The following is a 20598-nucleotide window of genomic DNA, read 5'->3' on the forward strand; positions in this document are numbered from 1 at the left end:
TCAATAATATGCATTAAGTTTGTGCTTGCTTTTTTTATTTGTGCAAGTCCTGTTATTGTGTATTCAAATGTATTTCTGGAAAAAAAAAAAAAAAAAAAAAAAAATAAATAATAATAATAATAATAATAATAATGTGATTCAATATCTAGTGGATATTTTTTCTTAATCACAGCTTCTTTTGACTTCACACCAGCTTCTAGTTTACTTTTCATACAGTAGTGTACAAGTGGAGATATCTTTTCCCATCAGCCGCTGTATGTATTTCTGCTATGCTGACAGCAGGACACCATTGTTAGTGAAATCTTTGATTGATTTTTTTTTTTTCCTGTATAACTAAATTGTTATTGAGCTTAAGCATGCATTTGAACTTGGAAGCTGTCTTATTTTCACCGCCCTCAGTAACATGATTCATTCAGCAAGTAATTGTATTCAGAATAGGTTCAGTCTGAGTTGTGTACTAAGTACCTTGATGTTTTAAAGTGACTTTCTAGTAAACTATTAGATTTTAAGTTATATTCACGTGACCACTATTTCATTTGTGGTCAGTGCCATTGGTTGCATAGACTGATGATAAAGCTACACATGCATATGTTCTGATCTTAAAATCAAAAACAGTTCCCAATATACAGACAATTTTCTGTAGACTCAAATGTTGTGGTATTTGTTACCTGATGGCTGGTCTTGCATGAATGTTTCATGTTGGGTTGTTTAGAAGTGGTGAATAAGTAAATTATGATGTGGTTTTATCCCATGTATGTCTTATATCTATGTGTAAAAGTGTTGATACATTACAAATGACAAAGGCAATGTCAATGTCAATAATTACTTTAATATTATGAAATAAGAGTTTTTTTTTTTTTATCAACAATAATAATCCAATTTGCATGTCATCCTCTGGACAATCTAATCCAGGTGTCTGTAGTGGGTAAATTACTATTTAAAAATTCCAAAACTGGAATTGTATGACACATATTCTAAGGTCATGCTGGCCCTCGTCATCCTTATGAGATCAGTGAGCAGTGAATACTTTTTCCCATATAGTGGTTGGTTGGGTGATTAATGTTGGATATTAACAATAGATTACAGCAAGGAAAAACTTCTTTTAGCTGGTAGAAAATGGTTCCAAAATAAAGCGCTGGCTATGGAAACATTTTGAGGACATGTAAAAACCTTGTAATTGGACACATTCTGGTAAACATTTAATTACCACCAGATTGTAGATGCAAAATAAACCCCAGTGGCACGCAGAATGGGTAGCCAAATTTAAAGTGAAAAGTTCACCATGACTTCATCATTGATTTTAAATGGGCAATTTTATATCAGATATCCAGATTTTAAGAAATTGTGGTTGATGTGTTGTGAAAAAAAATCATGATCATGGTGACAGAGAACAAATGAATCCTAGTCAACAGTCTCCCTTCCGACCTGTGAGGGCACGGTATAACCAGAGCAGAGTGCCCCAGAATGGATGGTTTGGCAGTTCATTCCCGGGTCAGTGAGAAGCTGGTCATCCAGGAAAGGGGTGGGGCCACGATACCAGAAGTCATCGCCTTAATATGGTATGGAGGATATGTGATTGGTCACGCCACCGAAAGAAGGCATGACTGATGGTATTTAGAGAAAGTGGTCCAGTGATCTCTTCCTTTGGTTGGTTATTGAAGGACCCGTGGGAAAACAGATGTAATTAGTAATCATGAGTGTTATCATGTTTTGTTTGTTTGTCAGCCTGTTTCTGTTTGTTCTTGATAGACTGCTAACACAATCCAGATGCTGCCGCTTAAGGCCAGCACCCAACCCAGACTTCACTGCACTTGTGTTCACTAATAAACTATATTGCACCACTTGCACGTCAGCACTCACTCTGGACTTGTGATCGTGTTTGTGTTCTGTGTGTGTTTATACTGTGTTTATTATTTTGGGACTGAACCCCGTGGTTACTTCACTGAGCAAAACACATCGTTGTGTATTGCTAGTCCTCCTTTATTATTGCTGTTGTCAAGTGACATTTGAATTATAAATAAACATCATCATTTCACCAGTACTTTGTTGTTTGTCGTTGTATTGAGCACTGCATCACCTCTACACCTGCGCAATGCAAACCACTTTGACAGTGGTAATCTCAAGTGGGAGTTTTGTTGGTCAACTTGGTCCGTACTTACGAAAATGAATGTGAGTCAACACACAAATGTAGTTTTTATGTGAAAAGGGGATCTCAGGAACTGCTGCACATTAAAACCAAGTATGTTAGAAATCTCTTCATGTGCATAATATGACATTAATTTAGAAGTCATGTATAATAAAAAAAAATTAAAAAATACTTGGCTCATAATCCTACTTAACCATGTTCATAAGTGTACGTTAACCGCTTGTTCATATCATTATTGAAAAAGACAATAACTAAAAGCATATACTGACAAATTGCTATTTCAATATTTTCGGTCAAGAGACCAATTGTACTGGGGGAGCAATCAAATGGCTTGTAGTCATGTGCTTATAATGCATTCTTGTTTTTCCCTGTAACCTCCTTTTGACAATTACAACATTTATCCACCAGGTGGCACTGTGCCAAAGGAAAATCAAATTCAAACAGAGGCAATTACATCAGCTTGCCACTGGCAGGTACTGTGGTGTTGTGCCAATAATAGCAAAAAATTAAAAATTAAAAAAAAAAACATAACAGAAATGCAGAGAAATAAAAACATTTTCTAAAGGGGAAGCTATTTCAGTCATGATATTTTGATTTGTCACACATCTGATTCATAACCTACTCTCATGTAATGGAAATAATGAATTGTTAATATCATGTTGAAGCTTGCCAGCTCTCAAAGTATTACTTCAGAAGCAGTGCAATTAAAAGAGAACATTGGGTGCATGTTTCCCAGTTAAATACAGATTGAGTTTTTTATAACCATGTGCACAGCAGACAACTGGGGCAGATGTTGTTTATTTTAAGGTGGCTACATGACATTCAAAAACTTTTTTTAATGGTTACTGTTATCACACAAAATGTAATTGTCAATGGGATTAGGTTTTTGTTACACAACCCTTTTCACAAAAAAACAACTACGATAAAAAAAAAAAAAGTCTAGATCCGAGACTGAATGCATGGTTACCACTGTATATTCTTTCACCCACACATATATTGAATTAAGGTACATGGCATAATGTGCAGCCCTACATCATCCATTTATCTCCTGTAAAAGATATATGTGGTAACAACTAACAATATATGCCACATGCTTTGTTTTGACACAGTCAAAAGAAGCTCAAGATTTTTTTGCACTATTTTTTAAAAGATGAACTGCGTCATACAAGAAGCCACAGAACCACCGTGCATGCTGGGAAGGAAGTCAAGATGATAGCAATTACACAAACAGCGAATAATAGTTTTAGTTTTCCAGATGTCCAAAATGATTTTGGATTCTTTCTTTTTTTATCCTCAAAGGCCCCACTGTTTAATTGGGAAGAAGAAAAAATTATATCATACACTTTAATATGCGTTCAGTTTACATCAGGCCAAGGCAGTGAGATTTCAAACACATATAGAGGAGGTACCTGTATTTAGTGCTTGAGGACTCCTGCCTTAGCTCAGTCCTATTGTGGTACTCATTTTGATTCTGTTTGATTTCAAAACAATTCACAAGCCTTTATCTAGCTGAATGAAATTGTATAGAAATAGGGAAGTTATTTTAAAACTTAAAACTATTTAATTGTGATTTATAAGACAGAGAAACAAAACAAAGATGGGTTAGTATGATGGGCTATGGATTGGAGGCTATCCGCACTTTGGAGAGGAAAAATGAATCGTTTGCAGTTCCATAAATTACTATAAAGCAATTTTATTAAATGTTCATGTAAATTATTTATTACAAACTTTTATAAATAAAAAAAAACTTTCTTTTAAAGATTTTTATTACATTAATTCTTATAAAAACAACAGCAGACTTCCATCTAGTGACATTTGCTAAACTGCTCAAGCTTATGATGTCACTGGACCCCTAGATTGAATTTGATTTTTGTAATTTACTGCAGTCCCTGTATTATTCTATATGGATTGTATTTCTTATACAGAAGGTTAGTATGTGTGGTCTGTATCTGTGTCAGACAAGATAAAGAGCAAGGGTCTGTTCTGTAATCTCAGTAGCCCAATAGTAATGCAGATGTCACAAACCACATGAAAAAGTTGTACATCAGCTATGTGCTCACTTATGTATCATATTTTACAATTCTGTACTGTCAGTAACAGCAAGGGCAGATTTTAGCTAGTCATTAGCAGAAACTCAGCAGTCAGGCAGTCAGAACTCTCTTGAGAGCAATGCAAATAATTTAAAACAGTTCATGCAAGCTCTTTTTGCAAATGCCAAAGATTTTGATGATTGACCACCCCTTCTATAAACCAAAACAGTGTACAGCAAAGCAAATACTGTACAGATCAAGAATACATTGCATCACTGGTTTGTGTTGTGCCCCAGGTCCTAATCAGTACTTACCATTGTAAAGTTTGTGAAAACTGAAGTTAATTTAAAAACAAAACTAAAACCAGAAATATTGGAGAATGACAAACGGGGCAGTGACAAGGGAGCTAATGACAGACAGAAAAAGGAATGCTTAAGGAGGTCTAGGGGGAACTCTTCTTTTAATGAAGAATACGATTGAAATCAAAGTCTTACAGTATACATGGTAAATATAAATGTCAAGGAAATGAATGCCAAGCTCCATCTTTTTTTAATCAGTGTTGTATATATTACCGCTTTAAAAAAAATCAAAAGAAAACATTTTAATTAAATACATATATATTCTGTATTTAGACTTTGACATTTCAGTACGATAGTAGAAAGAACTTAAATACAAACAAAGGATTACAAAGTACTGTACAACTAACTTACAGAAAAATGTTATTGCACATCAAGAATGGCATGTAGTATGTCTTAAGACTATGACTTTACACTAAATTGAAAACACATTTATTGACAGAAAAAAATGTTTATATGAGTTTGGAAAAGAAACATAAGAACTCTGTTCTGAAACTAAGAACTTTAGCTGTAATTTAGCTATGGGGATAGTAAAATACGAACCAAGAGACTTAAGACTTTGTCAGCTGTGTGATATAAAACCAGATGGATGAGTCTTATTTTCCTTTTAAAAATATTTTACAGAAGGAGCTATGAATGATGTATCTTTGTCAAAAACCCTGATAATGAGAACACAATGAGCAGACCTTGACAGAGTCCTTTTATGTGCACTCTAATAACCTAGAATGGGCTTGACCTCTTTTTATTCTAATAGTGCTGTACTCCATGGTAATGTGTACTTGACATTTGCACCTTTTCTTTTGATTAACTGCATTTCATAATATTTATATTTGTGTTTTTTTTTTTTTTTTTTCAAAAGGAACACAAAATAAATCAGTTTTAAAACAATATGATTTTACTTTGTCACAAACCCAATCGTAATTGGCTACTTTCAACATAGTGCTGTTTGTGATCTAATTTGGGACTTGAAATGCATAGTGGTTAAGTGGGTTGGTGCAGGAATTAATCAGAACACAAGATTCAAATTGAAAGTAAGTGAGATTTCTTTAGAGGCCTCCAGCGATATAACAAATAAAAAGCAAATAAATAATTCAGAAAAAGAAAATAAATAAATTCAAAGAATTCAACACGAATGACTAAAAATAAAAATAGAAAACTTTTAAACAAAACAGACTGTTTAATCACTGTTTAATTGTGTCACTCAGACAGTGCTTCATACTCTCAATCTTTCAATCCAATGAACCAACAACCAATATACCAGTATTCCCATTAGCCCCTCCCCTGGACTAATCCAATACAAAATAAATGACCATATTCTTTAATCTAAGGCATTCCCTGAATAATAGTTAACCTTAACATATTAAAATGTTCAGGTGAATACACTTGATATAACATACTATACCTACACTGTGCAGGTATAAACAGTAACAATACAATCAAAACAACAGTGAAACCCAGTACCACCATAGACTTCCATTACGCGCGTTCATGGCTATTATTACACAGCCTCATGTCAGCGCGCGCCGCCCAAAATGCCCTTCTCGATGGTTATAACGGCTTGCAGTTGTACACAAAGTCAAAATGCTAATTTGACATATTAACAAGTAATTTAATACATTGTCTTCACAAACAGTTTCAGAGCATTTACTTTAAATAACACGCTGACAGCACGTTTATGTCATTGTAAGGAGTATGTGCACCTATATTACTTACAGTCCACACCAATACAATAGTTGCCGCGTATCAATCTCCGAGCTAACCTTTCTTTCCAGGTTTACAGCACAGGAAGCCCCGCGACCCGGTAGCTACCCCAGGTATGTTTAATATTTATTTATTCTTAAAACCAATACTAGTTTTAACAGATGTAATCCAAACCAGTGAATGATAAAACAGCCTTTATACAATTGTCGTGCAGTAACCATAAAGAAACTAAGTGCGTTGCATATGAGTGCTGCTGAAGTTTAACAGTACAGTTAATTCTATTATCCCCTTTTCCAGGGAACTGCTACTCGGCAGAATGGGCGTTAAGGATAAGTGACAATTACTGCACAGGTACATCTTATTCTGTGTAGATCTCATCCTGTACATACAATTTATGGCATAGTTCTAAAGGTAAGAAAACGACAGCACTTTTATGTTTAGAACATAAGAAACATAAGAAAGTTTACAAACGAGAGGCCATTCGGCCCATCTTGCTCGTTTGGTTGTTAGTAGCTTATTGATCCCAGAATCTCATCAAGCAGCTTCTTGAAGGATCCCAGGGTGTCAGCTTCAATTACTGGGGAGTTGATTCCAGACCCTCACGATTCTCTGTGTAAAAAAATGCCTCCTATTTTCTGTTCTGAATGCCCCTTTGTCTAATCTCCATTTGTGACCCCTGGTCCTTGTTTCTTTTTTCAGGTCGAAAAAGCCCCTTGGGTCGACATTGTCAATACCTTTTAGAATTCTGAATGCTTTAAGTTACTGAGTACAAACTGTGTTTATAACTTGTTTATCTATCATGTGTAAAAATAATTTTGCACTGTCTGAGCAGACAGACCCATTGAGCTTTGATGTCCTGTCACCCAGACTGCACAGGATGGGCATCTCTTGTAATAATACGGCCAGCTGTCAACCCTGTTTGAACCGCAGGACATTGGCAGACTCATGTAGGGACCATGTGAATTTTTATTCAAAGCACCACCTGAGTCTAATTCTTTTACCCAAAAATAGAAATTTTGGAGACTGTGGAGATCAACAGCTCAGTTAACCTGCATATCAAGTAGTGTTGAGTGGATAACCATCACACTGGCTAGACCTGAATTAGGACATTGTATTAAGACATTCTGGATGTGTGAAATAGCATTTCAGGAAAAAAACTAACAAACAAAAAAACATCCACACTCTCTTCGGGAGCATTCAAGGATATTCCAGTTTTTGATGCTCATAGAGGACAGTACTGTATATGCCATGCAACATTGAACAAAACAACTAGATTTTGTGGACAGTGTCAACTTTCAGGTTCAATATGGTTTGTTAAGGTGACCTGATTTTTAAGTCCTTAAACTGGGACAGTATGGAAATAATGTGAATAACTTCCAAATTCCAAGCTACTGGGAAGCTGTAGGCTTTTTATTTTCACTTTGGCAGCATTTCATCTGATATCATATTGAAAGTAAATGCAGAGACTCAATGTGATATTCAGAGTGGAATATTTTACTTTCAAACCCTGTTTTGTGAATAAATGATCTTATTGTCTTTGTAAGTATAGTTATTACATTACACAGTGGCAATTCAATAGTATTACATTCTGAGATTCTATTTTATTGCTGATTACTGCTGCAGATCTAGTCCCTTTTCTGCCTAAGAAACTGCATCTTCTCTCTGATTTCCGTTTTCCATCTAACTCTGACTCTATCTCTATGCTATCCTCCAATCTGCAAACCAGGCCCTTCCTGTATGAAAATATTACATATCTCAATATTTCTTTTTAATAGAATCTATTTTTTTCAAAATATTTAATTTCTTAACATCTAATAAGACATGGTATTTGTTCTGTATATATTTTCTATTGCAGTTTCTGCTTGGATCATTAGTGTGTCAGGATTAAGAGATACTAAGATTTTTTTCAGCCACTTTCTGCTATTAAACTGTTACTATTAAAAGGTGATGAAATGTGTTAAATATCCTATCTTTTGACTGCGTGCAATAAATGAAGCCCACTAATCAGCTTTTCTGAGTTGAGTTTAGAAGCTGCCCTGATTGCAGAAACAGGAATTTTCTTCTGAAGTAGTTATTAAGTATGGTAAATATTAATCCACGTAGGCAAACCCTTTAAGTTTCTCTGTATAGTTGTATTTCCAAATTCCTCCATTTAACATGTTGTAAGCAGATGGGCATCACTTAAAACTGAAAGAAACCTGTTAAAAACGTGTTCATTGCACAATAAAATATCCCGCCTATTCCATTTTTCTGTACCAGTCAGTGATCATGAGAAAGCATATTATGACAATCTGAATTAGATAACTAAGCATATTGCAAAGGCTTATTTCTTTGCTGATCTTGGCTGGAGTTCATTTTTTTTTTTAAATCAACAGTACAGGCTGAGACATGGATCAAGGATTAATAAGACTGTCATATTCCTTTTTCTGATGAAATGTTGTCAAGTCTTTATTTACGAAAGCTATTTAATCTTCCTTAATATAAACATAAGTATTATTCTAAAATGTGGTGTTTACATGCACAAGTCATGATAGTTTTCCTCACTATGTGTTTGCCGTACTTTTCAGGAAATTAGTTGCTATGCAGTTCTGATTTATGAAAAAATAGTCGTCTGTACCAGTGCAGATTACTCAATTCATAGTTTAGGGGAGGGGATAGTTAAATGTTTGTGCCTGCTTACTAAATACGAAAAGAACAACTCTGAATATTGTGAGGAGTGCTTCATGCACTGCCATGAAGATTAAAATGTTTAACAAGAGAAATTAATTCACATGTTGTCGCGCACATTCTGAATTATGCCGTGCATTAGCTACTTGTTTGTGTTAGCTTTCCAGCATGCACGCACAATTATATAAAATATAATTTCTACTAAGTACAAGTTTTACTACTTAGAATTTACATTTGTGTGTGTGTTTGTGGAACATCTAAAAGTAAAATTTCATTAACAGCTGAACTGCCTTTTACAATACATGTTTTTATTTTGAATATTATATAACCTATAATATTCCATATATATATGTTGAAATCTCTACTGGACCTGGCAGCCATCAATTCCTTCATTTTGTACAAGGATTGCACCGGGGAAAATATCAGTAGGAGAGATTTAATCTTGAAGCTAGCCACAGTGCTTCGGCAAAAACATTACAATCAGAAAGCTGCAAAGCTGCAGGCTGCTGCAGCTCAACCTGGATTCTGTGCTGCGAGTGACACATGCAAGACAAATTATGTTACTTTTGTTTTAGCTTAAAAACTAGTTTTGTTTTTACAGTTTTGTGTGTACATAAACCTGTTTACACACTAGTTGCTTTTGAAATGTTTATTTCATTATAGTTTTTCATTTTTTGAAGTAGTGCTTTTGTATGTGGTAAGCTAGAAAGTAAACTCTTATTTTTAATTTGTTTGGCTGTGCAGATGTTTGATATGATGTGCTTGAATAAAACTTTTGAGTTGTATCCAATAATGTGTCTTTCATTTTAATATTGATGTTTAAAATATACCGTGATAATGACTGCTGTCCGCGGTTGTAGGTATGAGTATAACCGCGGAATTTCGAGTGTTAAAGTAGCCCATAAATCAATGTACATTTTGTGGGTGTATGTGTTTTGTACGGGCTTTCTGCTGAAGATTATGTGAGATTAAGTCAGAAGAACAGGTTCATGACTGCTGAAATCTCATGAGCCACAAGCACGATTCCTGCTCCTGCATGTTTTTTTAAAAGCTATTTTTATGGTGAGAAAGCGATTGACCCTGTCCTTAAAGTCGCGCTACCAAAAGGACGTCCTTTTGCTGTATTTATGTGACAGCGTCACACAGTCATGACTGTAGAGTCGATTTTCACGTCCATGTAAACCAAGCCTTTGTTTGTATCTGTAGCAGGGCGGTAGAAAATCCCTGCGGTTTTATGTATTTTGTTTATTTATTTTTAGAACGGGGTCTACCCCTCCGCCCGTATTATTTATGTATTATGATTTATTGTATTTGTTATAAATGACGGCATAGCCGTGTGTGTTGTTTATTGTTTTGTATATGTTTTTGCTAGTTTCCCCACTGCAGCCAGAAGGGTAGGAGCTCCTGCCTCCAGAAGGGGAGTTACCCTACCGCCTTTGCCAGGAGCAGAGCAGCAGGAGCTGCCTCGATCTCCACCACCACCAAGAGCAAAGCAGCAGGAGCTGCCTCTGTCTCCACCACCACCAGGAGCAGAGCAGCAGGAGCTGCCTCTGTCTCCAACCCTGCTAGAGGGAGAGAAGCAGGAGCTGTCTCTCCCTTCAGCATTGGAGGGACCAGGGCAGGATGGTTCCCAACCTCAGCAGCCCCTGAAGAGGGAGCTGCCAGCCACGAGGGAGTGGGGGGAGTGCACTGCGTTGTAAACATGTCAAGGTAATGTGACATGACAGCATTGATTTCCGCAATTGTCACCTATAGCTACACACGAAGCAAAGCCGTTTGCACAGATATCATGGATGAAGAGAATAATTCCAACACAATATAGTGGTATCTTTATGAACCGTTATTGTTACACTGCAGTAGTCTAACCTCTTCAGGAAATGGGACAAAATGAGCATCCCAAGAAAGGTTGTGGGGGACCAGTATTCCAAAAGCTGGACTGTCCCATCCAAAACGGGACCTGGTCACCTTACGGTTTAGATGTATAACACATTATATATGTGATGTATTCATGAAAATGTTGGGGGGGGACCTTGACCCAACCATAGCTATTGCACTGTTTCTAGTACTTGGCATTTGCATAAGGGATAACAAGCCTTCTAGACTCGGCAATAAGAAGTGTACCAACTTTGTTAAAGTAATTCCTCCAGCTCAATTGAAAGGCTGTTGCACCTCTCCTGATGTGCAGTAGCTACCAGTTACTTAAATTCCCATATGCCTTCAGAGAATAAGTGTCTGGCCTGCCACCAAGTGACTGTCACCTGCTCAATTTACTAATTCATCATGGACAGGTCCACTGTGGCTTTCACTTTCTATTATGTGACTAGTTAGTAGCAGGCCTCTCAAACACAGACAACAGAACAAATTGACTGCTGCTTTTCCTACACATTCGGCACATCGGTGGGCTCTGTGCTGCAAAACTCATAAGCAAGCTTTTTGGGTTAATGTGCTTCAGATGAGTAGCCTTCTCTCCGGGATATGAGTTTTGTTATTCTTCGGAAAGTCTTTGTTAAGCCCTGCTCTAGCTGAATCACGCAACTCTCACAGGTTGTCTCACATGTGTCTAGTTTATGAAGAGTGTTGTTAGAGAACAGACACTCTACTGAAACGTGGCTCACATTCCCGTGCTGTTAAAGGCCTTTCTTTTGTGCTGTTTCGAGCTGTTAGATTGGGGAATTTGCTTGATTCAGAGTGCAAAAGCAAAGAATTGTGTGAAGGAAAGAAATTTTGTAATCCTCATAAACGAAATCCATTTGAACCCTTAAGAAAACACATCAGCAGGATTTCAAACTGTTGTAGTGCAAATTTATTTATTTATTTTTTTTGTCTTGATTAATTAAAGTTTGCATGACAGGTCAATGCGAGTACATACCCAATGTGATGTCATTTGGTTTAACAGCTGAACAACTTTAGCTGCATCTTATTTTCATAGAAGCTTCTCATACATAGGGAATGCAGTGCCTAAAGTAATGAAGCACAGCTTCCCCCTAATAATGAAAATTAGCACTAGCTAAGAAAGAACAGAGAAAAGGCAGGGAGTGCTCAAGCTTTTAGAAAGTGTACAGCTATGGCCAAAAGTCTTGCATCATCTGGAAGTTTAGGATTGTTTAGGATTATATATAAAAACATAATTTAGATATTTTATTTAACATTATGTAATCAAATAAACTACAAAATGATACTGTAAAAGTCAACAGGAAGCCTTAATAGTCGAAATGTCACATTTTAAAATTTTCCTCAGTTTTTTGTTAAATTTATGGGAAAACTACAAAGCGGCGTGTAATCCAATATGTTAACGTAACATTGTTCTGCATGTTTAGTTTAGCATTAGTTAATTATATAGCCACAGCTATACAAACAATATGCTGTTTCCTATTTAGTTTAATTTGCGTAATGTTCCTAAAATCTGATTTGTAATACAAGTAATTTCCAAGCATTCAGAGCATTTTATTTATACTTTCTCAGAAAACTCATTTGTTGCATTATGGAGTTTGTTCATTTAGCATACCAGTGTTGATTAGATAGCTTAGAGTTTCACAGCGAGCACCTTCAAAAAGGCTTTGAGATGTTTTCAGAGTGTCATTTTATTGAATTGCAAGACAGTTCCTCAAAGTTTTGAATCCATCTGAAAGAAAAATTAGGTCCTGTGACCAATCTGGAACAGTAAGGTATTCCTTGTAAAGCACTTCTACATTGTGTTTACAGACTGGGAAGTATGAGTGCTATGTAATGTGAAGACATTAACAGTGATGTACAAGGCAGAGTTAGTTGTAAATGTGTATATATTGGAAATGGTGTTTATTCCTCTCTCTATAGGATATCAAAAATCTATTTTCAATTTCATAGAGTGCAGAGGAGTTTATTGTTGGTCATACAAAAATGCAAATATTCTGCAAACTTAAATGAAAACCACCTGTGGTGAAACATAATTAAATGTGATATCTATCATTAAAAAAAAAAAAGGTTTTATTTGAATTTGAGCAGCTGCTACTCAGCATTCACTGCATGGGGAAAATGTAAAACCTTCTGCAGTTATCTCCGGAATCAATCTGCTACATAAAATATGTGTCATTATATGTCTTATATCCATCTTATATCCAAAGTTCTGGTGATGGACAAAGGTGTTTTTATATGTTTTCACAAAACAATTTAGACCCAGGGTACTTTTTCGACCAGAAAAAAGAAACAAGGACCAGGGTTCTCAAATGGAGATTAGACAAAGGGGTATACAGAACAGAAAATAGGAGGCACTTTTTTACACAGAGAATTGTGTGAGTCTGGAACCAACTCCCCAGTAATGTTGTTGAAGCTGACACCCTGGGATCCTTCAAGAAGCTGCTTGATGAGATTCTGGGATCAATAAGCTACTAACAACCAAACAAGCGGGATGGGCCAAATGGCCTCCTGTCGTTTGTAAATTGTCTTATGTTCTTAAGTTCTTTTGTCTGTATTGTTAGTGGAGTTTGATATTTGTGCCTTTTTTTTTTTCCACACACGAGAAACACACAATAAAAGCCTTGCAAATATTTATGGCTTTACAGTACATAAAAATGTGCTAAACCATTTGAATTGTTTTTCAATTTTGATGACACATATGTTCCCACTTATTGTTTATTACATCGTTTTATTTATTTTTGTATTTCCATTTAACCAGTTGCTCTTGTGTCTTTGTCAACTTTCTGTTATAGGAACTGAACAATTTGAATGTGTTTATAGTGACAGTTTTATCTTACAACACGGCTTAGCCACACTTTGAACCCTAAGTGTTTTAAGGTGTATATTTATGTAAAACAAAAGAATGGCTGTTTTAAGGTGTATATTTATGTAAAATAAATGAATGGCTGTGTAAATGGTTACACTGCAGGATACTAAGGGGAGCTCTCTTGTGGTACTCTTATAATAACATTTCTTCCACTGCAATACCAGTTGCTGTATATGTTAAAAATTCAGCAGGAGAGTGGGAGTTAAAAAGATGGCTGCCTTAACACTAACAAAGCAGCTTTGAAGAAAAGTTTACATTTGCCAAATGTAAAGGGAGTGTAATATAAAGACTGACTACTAATACCTACAATCTGTGTCCATTTGATTTACATAATTTTCTGGTTTGTCTTGTCTAGTTGAATTATATCGCTCACTGAGTGAAGAAAACGCTTCTTAGATTTATTGTAAACATAAACATAAGTTCATTAACACAAACATTGATTTTATTTTAATTAAACAGAATACATAAGCACAATAGACTTCTATTTATACTGAAGTGTGTTCCCTTTTCATGTTGCCATTCCAATACTTGTTGGAGGATATGGAAATATTTGATCTAAAATATAAAAGCACATAAGAACAGACGAAAGTTTAGAAACAAGAAAAGGCCATTCGGCCAGTTAAGTCTCGTCCATTGTTGGCACACCATTCTCCCCTACTAGGGGGAACTAGTTATATATAAGTGTGCTAAACCATTTGATTTGTTTTTCACTTTTTAATGATGCATATGTTCCCACATATTGTTTATTACATTGTGTTCATGTACTTCAAAATGTATGTGTCAGCAAAGGCAGCCTAGCTAAAGAAAGGGGGGGCTTTATGAGCACAGACTAACACAATACAAACAAAATCCATCAGCAACACAGGGAAATTCTGTCATCCTAACAATAAACATGTGCAACTCCTCTTACAATTAAACACACGCACATTCCTTTCAGAATGGTTTGATACTGAGTGAAATGTTTTCTTAGATTAAAAAAAACTAAACCGCAACAAATGACGAGAATACCTTCGTAAATGTGCCACAGGTCCCAGAGATGCCATGCTCTAATACTAGGAGATTGGAAGTTGCAAAGTAACCATGCGTATGGCATTTGGTTTTTTTAGTTCCGATTTGCTAGACTTGGGGCACTGATGGATCAAAGTGATTAACACTTAACAAGTTCTCTTAACTATTACACTACTGTTGCTTCTTAACCCTGTAGAGTACACAAGGAATTGAGCAGTTCAAATGGCTTCTTCTTAAAGTACATTTGAAAGTGACTCGGGTATCACAATCAAAATGACCATTTGAATGACCAGATCCAAGCTGTCAGTACATTTTAAACCCTGTTTCGTGCACCTCATTGCAAAAATAAGAAAGCTAGCCTAATTTTTGTTTGTGGTTATCCCTTGAACTGTAAAGGGTTAATCATGGCAGCACTGCTAATGCTGTTCTAATGAACATTGTTTTAAAATCATCATATTAACCTTCTTTCTTTCCCAATGCAGTCAGCACCTTTTGTATCCTAACAACAGTCATAAACTTAAAACCCATTACTTTAATCTATAAATGAAGCATAAACACACATTTATTATATAGTCAGACAGTCCCACTAGAAAATTTTGGTTTAATCGTATTTTTAAAGGCTCAACTCTAACGTAAGCTTTTTCTGACAGTAGCAGGAAACAAAAACATGATAGTATTCATGTAGTTACTGACTTATTATACACATGTATGCTTCACACCTTGTGTGTATCCTGCGTCCTTCTAAAATTTGTTAAAGTGCGTGCATACTATTCGGAAAACTCTGGTATACATCCAAACTAATAAAAAAAAAAAAAAAAAAAAGACGTTACATTGTGCAAAAAAGCACATATTTAATCAATTTGCATATTGTACCAGACATGTGCATGAGTTTATGAACAATCATGCACAGCTCATATCTCTTCTAATAAAACAAAGCTGTCGTTTGAAAAAGATGGTTTTGGAATATGAATATAAATATAGCATGACAAATGGTAGGAGTTTCGTGAGAGTGTGCTCAACTGAAACACATCTGAGAGCAGGTCGACTTGTATTAAAGATGTAAATAACCTGATGGACTAAGGAAAAAAAGGTGGGGGAAATCTTGCTCTTCTCCTTGATAAAGAAGTCAAACACAAATAAATGAAGCAGTGAATGAAATCAGTGGCTAGTATGGCTGCAGTTACAAGACTTGCAAATAAAATGAACAGTAAGAATACTAAAAAATAACTGAAAATGTTAAATAAAAACAAACTAAAACAATAAAAATAAACTAAAAACATTTCACTCATCACAAGAAATAAGTCATCCTTTTTTCTATTATCCTTTTTAGTTGATTTATTTCTGAAATTTAAGATTAAGTGTTAAAACCATAAAAAAGATAATGGATGGATAGATGGAAACACATTTTTTTTTTTTTACCTTCTCTGCTAGTCTGTTGTAATACTGCTTTTTGTTGTGTAATACTTATGGAATGGTACATTTTATAATCACAATAACACTATTTTCTGTTGAATTATAATTTAAACCTTGATGTGTCTTAACATCAAACTAGCCAATTAGCAGCAACACCTGCCCTAGGTATAGTTTGTTCCACTGAGATTGATTGATTATAAATCATGTTATAAAGTAGAATTACACTTCATTGCAGCAAATTGGAACGCAAATATGTACCCCTAAGTTTGATGCTGAAGGTTGTTGATTTGCTACTAAGCTTTGTACTTGCATAGGGAAAAAGTACTGTTAGACTGCATTCACAGTGGGTCCGTTTCAAAGTGACTCAGCTTGGTTTGTTTTCCAAGCGGACTTTGTTGTTCACACTTTCCACCAAACGTAATGAAATGTACAGAGTGTGGACCAAACCCTCTAAACACACCCAGTGTGAACACGGCTTAGATCAAAGCTCAGCAACACTGAAGGATATTAGTGGTAGATCAAAATACTGCTGTCATTTAACTGGTTAAAATAGGACCATCCCTGGTGTTTTTTATATTTCTTTTCAGACAGAAATACACTAAAGAGACAAGCATGCCCCATACAATATTTGTATTGTTAACCTTGTCTGTGATTGTAGATCCACCCATATAATTCATGCTGTGAAATATGGTACTATATTTGTCAAGACAGATGTTACACTAAGTTTATTTAATGCTAAAATATGATTATTTTCTTTTCTTGTTATTTTAAATGCATAAAACATTGCCCATAACTATTCCAAAATAATTGAGAGCTTCCACCTTTGTTTCACTTCTGGCTAATAACAAGTCATCATAATTTTCCTCTGGGTCTTGTGCACCTATTGTTGCCAAACAGCTGGACTTTAGTGTCTGAAGTTAAACAATAATAAAAAAACACCTTTCCCTTATTCCCACAGTTCATTGTATTTGCTCATGGTCTGATCTCAGCTGTTTGATTTTCATGCACCATTAGTGGTTCAAACTTTTTTTTTTTTCTTGTACTGCTGAACCATAGGGTTCATTAGTCTCAGTTTGAGAATTTGTTAAAAATTATTTATTGAGCCGGTAGGGTAAATACGCTGTTGACATTTGTTTTATTTTCATTTATTAGGTTTTAACCAAGAACATACATTATAATTGGTGTTTTTAAATGCCATTTTATCCACCTGATGGCTGACGCAGCACTTCTCTGTTCTCCAGACCTGTGAGATGCCAGAAAATGTGGATGATCCAGGATGATCCAGTCCCAAGCAGCACACACATCAAGGACATTTGTCTGCTGAAGTCAGCCTCCCAGGGCAACACACACACACACACTTGACAGTGGAATGGGACTATTATATAAAACAATGGGACTATTATATAAAACAAAAATGATTAAACAAAATAAATGAAACAATGTACTCATGGGGCTCCCACACAGTCTAAATAAAAGATGAAAAAACTGGCTTCTAAATAGAAGCAAAGTGATACCTAAATGGGTCAACCCTATCGCAGCACACACGTGAAAACACTAAACAGTTAGTCTGTTGTACAAAAGGGTTAAATTGAAGTATTATTTTTCATAGCAGAGGGGTAGTACTGAATGAATGCTAACCAGTGTTTTAAAATACATTTTGTCACACAACTGCTTTTTTTTTTTTTGTAACTGTATTTTAGAAATTCCACTCAAATAATAATAAAAAAATGTTAATCCTTAGAGATGTGACAAAACTGGTACCGTATTCACCACTGGTCCTAGGCTGTCTTGTGAACAAACAAAATGGAGTCAGGTCTGACAATGTATGCCATTTAAACTACAAATTGTAAAGTATTAGTAAGAAAAAGGTTTAATTAAGATTTCAAAAGTGCGAAAAAGTTAAACATGTTTTTCTTGCTCTTGGATACATGTGTGTCTTGCACTATGTCTTTGAAAAGGAATAAATGTGCTTGGGAATTATTTTAGAATTAAAACACATAAGGCTGTTGTCTTATTAAATTAAGTGTTACCACTTCCAGTCTCTATACAGTATTTTCTTTATGAAAATTAAACTTTCTATGGCATAATTAACAGGCTGTACATTGTCTTGTGCTGCTATAAGCCCCATAAATGACTGTGTTGTAAGTATATGGCTGTGTAATTCTTGTATCAGCTACACACCTAAAAAAAAAATACTTAAAATGTTTAGATTGTCATCTCTGTAACATCTCTATGTTGACAGTGTTGTTACAGTAATGACACTGTTACTTAAAATTTCCGCTCATCTGTGTGTCAAGCTTTTTCACAATGAACACTGCGAAAGTGTTTGTAGTGAAAAAGCTCGACATCGATGCTTCCATTTTCAAACCTGCTGACTAACGCATGTTAAAATACTTTAACATTCTTAGTAGTGCCCGCTAGCAATATGCCTTGCCCATGATTTATTGCAATACACTACTACAGACACTATCTCATACGGAAATAGAAATTTGGTTAACTGTATGTATTCTACAGCAATTGTTCTCACTTTCTTGTAAAATAACGGTTGTGAGGCAGTTAGAAGGACTTTGTTTTAGCCAAGTACATATAGTATACTCAGCTAGACCTAACTGTAAGTGACTGTTCCACTCACCCATGTAATAAATAAGGCACAGTTGTTGTGTAACGTAGTTTTAAAAATTAAATTCTAATGCATTTAAGTCACTTTGCTTAAAATGTGTGCATTACACTTTGTATTAAGTGTTTTTTAAGGTATATAAGTTAAATATATATATATATATATATATATATATATATATATATATATATATATATATATATATATATATATATATATCTATCATTCCTGAAGGCTTTGAAAACAGACTGTAAAACATTTCTGTCTAATGTTTCTTGCAGATCTTTTTTTTAAATTCTAATAAAATATTAGTAAATCTTGCAGTCGTTGGCAGCAGAAATATAATCCATTATGCTCATGTCAACAGAGTAATCATTCTCTCAGTGGTTATGTACACTTAGAGAGTTTTACAGGCAGGCATGTTTTAGACATCGTTCATCAGTCACTATAAAAAGTTTTGTATAAAAAATGCTTACGATTCAGACTAATTGAATGGGCCACGGATCAAGTTTGTTTTTTTTGTTTTTTTTTTTTTTACACACAAATAATACCTGTTAATATTTGAAAACGAACTAGAAGTAATGTTAGGTTAAGTTACTAAACAAATCATAACAGAACTGGTGCCGAAACTGTTTGACATCTGAATGACACTGATTGTTGATCATAATCCCTGGTAATTCCATCTGTAGTTTCAAAAATATACCTTCTAAAATAATTTAGAGACGGGCATGAACCTGATTTAAAGCATAAATGGTCTCTCCTGTTCACTTTACATCTTGAGTAGAGCTTCAATCAGAGGCGTTTGAGCATTTCCTAAGCAACATTTAGTGATAAGGAATTCAGTATAACACTGTTAAAACTGCATAATGCACTACATATTGAGTAACTAAAGTGCCATCAACTGTATTTACACCTCACAAAATAGCCATCTGATTTGACTGGAGTCGGGATGTCTGTGTTTGAGGCCAAATCCATGGGCAGAAATCAAGGGGGTAGCATAAGTTAAAAACGTTAAGACTTTTCAAACTGCAGATTTTTTTTTTTTCCCACAAAAATAAATAAGAAAAATAACAAACATTAGGGAAGGCTCTGGAGACTGCCAAAATACCTAACCTAAACTAGTCATTACTAAGATAATGTCTGGTATCTGCATTCATACAGACAACAACATAATCTGCACTGTACCTTGCAAAAGCTGGTGAGCATGACCAACACTACAGTACTTCTTTTTAACAAATCTCCTTGAAAATCAATAAGAAACAATAGTGCACCTATCTCAGCAACTGCACAAAGGTTTATCCATACTGGATTCTCAATTCCACTAATATTATGAGGAAGTCAAAAAGGCATAGTTAGCCTAATATTCTGTTGAGCTAGGAGGTTAATAGTTAAATGTCTTATTTTTGTATGTGAGCAAGTTTACCTGTTACATTGACGTTAGGTTATTATCATAACCCTGTTTCCCTGAAATAGAAATGTAACCATTACCTAATCAGTGTTTACCTCCTAAGACCCCAAAACGTGAATAGATATATCAAAGCTGCTCCGCCATGCCTGTGATGCAGTCATGCCCACCCCAGAGGGCATAAATGGACTGCACACACAGATGTCCTTCAAGCCTGCTGCAATCATGGACTCAGCAACCTTGAAGGTTAATGGTTACATTTCTATTTCAGGGTGTCACAGAGACGGGCGGCGTCAGAACCAGGAAAAGGAATGAACGACAGAGAGGTGTGGTTTGGTGGTTTAATAAACAGAACAGAAAATAAAAAGGTTGTACAAACAAACACAAACACAGGACATGGCACACGTCGCCAAAACAAAAAAGACAAACAAAACGGACTAGAGAGACAAACGCGGTGAGCAGATACTTTAACTACTATTATTATTATTCTTATGAT

This window comes from Polyodon spathula, chromosome 1 (genome assembly GCF_017654505.1).
Source record: "Polyodon spathula isolate WHYD16114869_AA chromosome 1, ASM1765450v1, whole genome shotgun sequence".
Classification (NCBI taxonomy): Eukaryota; Metazoa; Chordata; class Actinopteri; order Acipenseriformes; family Polyodontidae; genus Polyodon; species Polyodon spathula.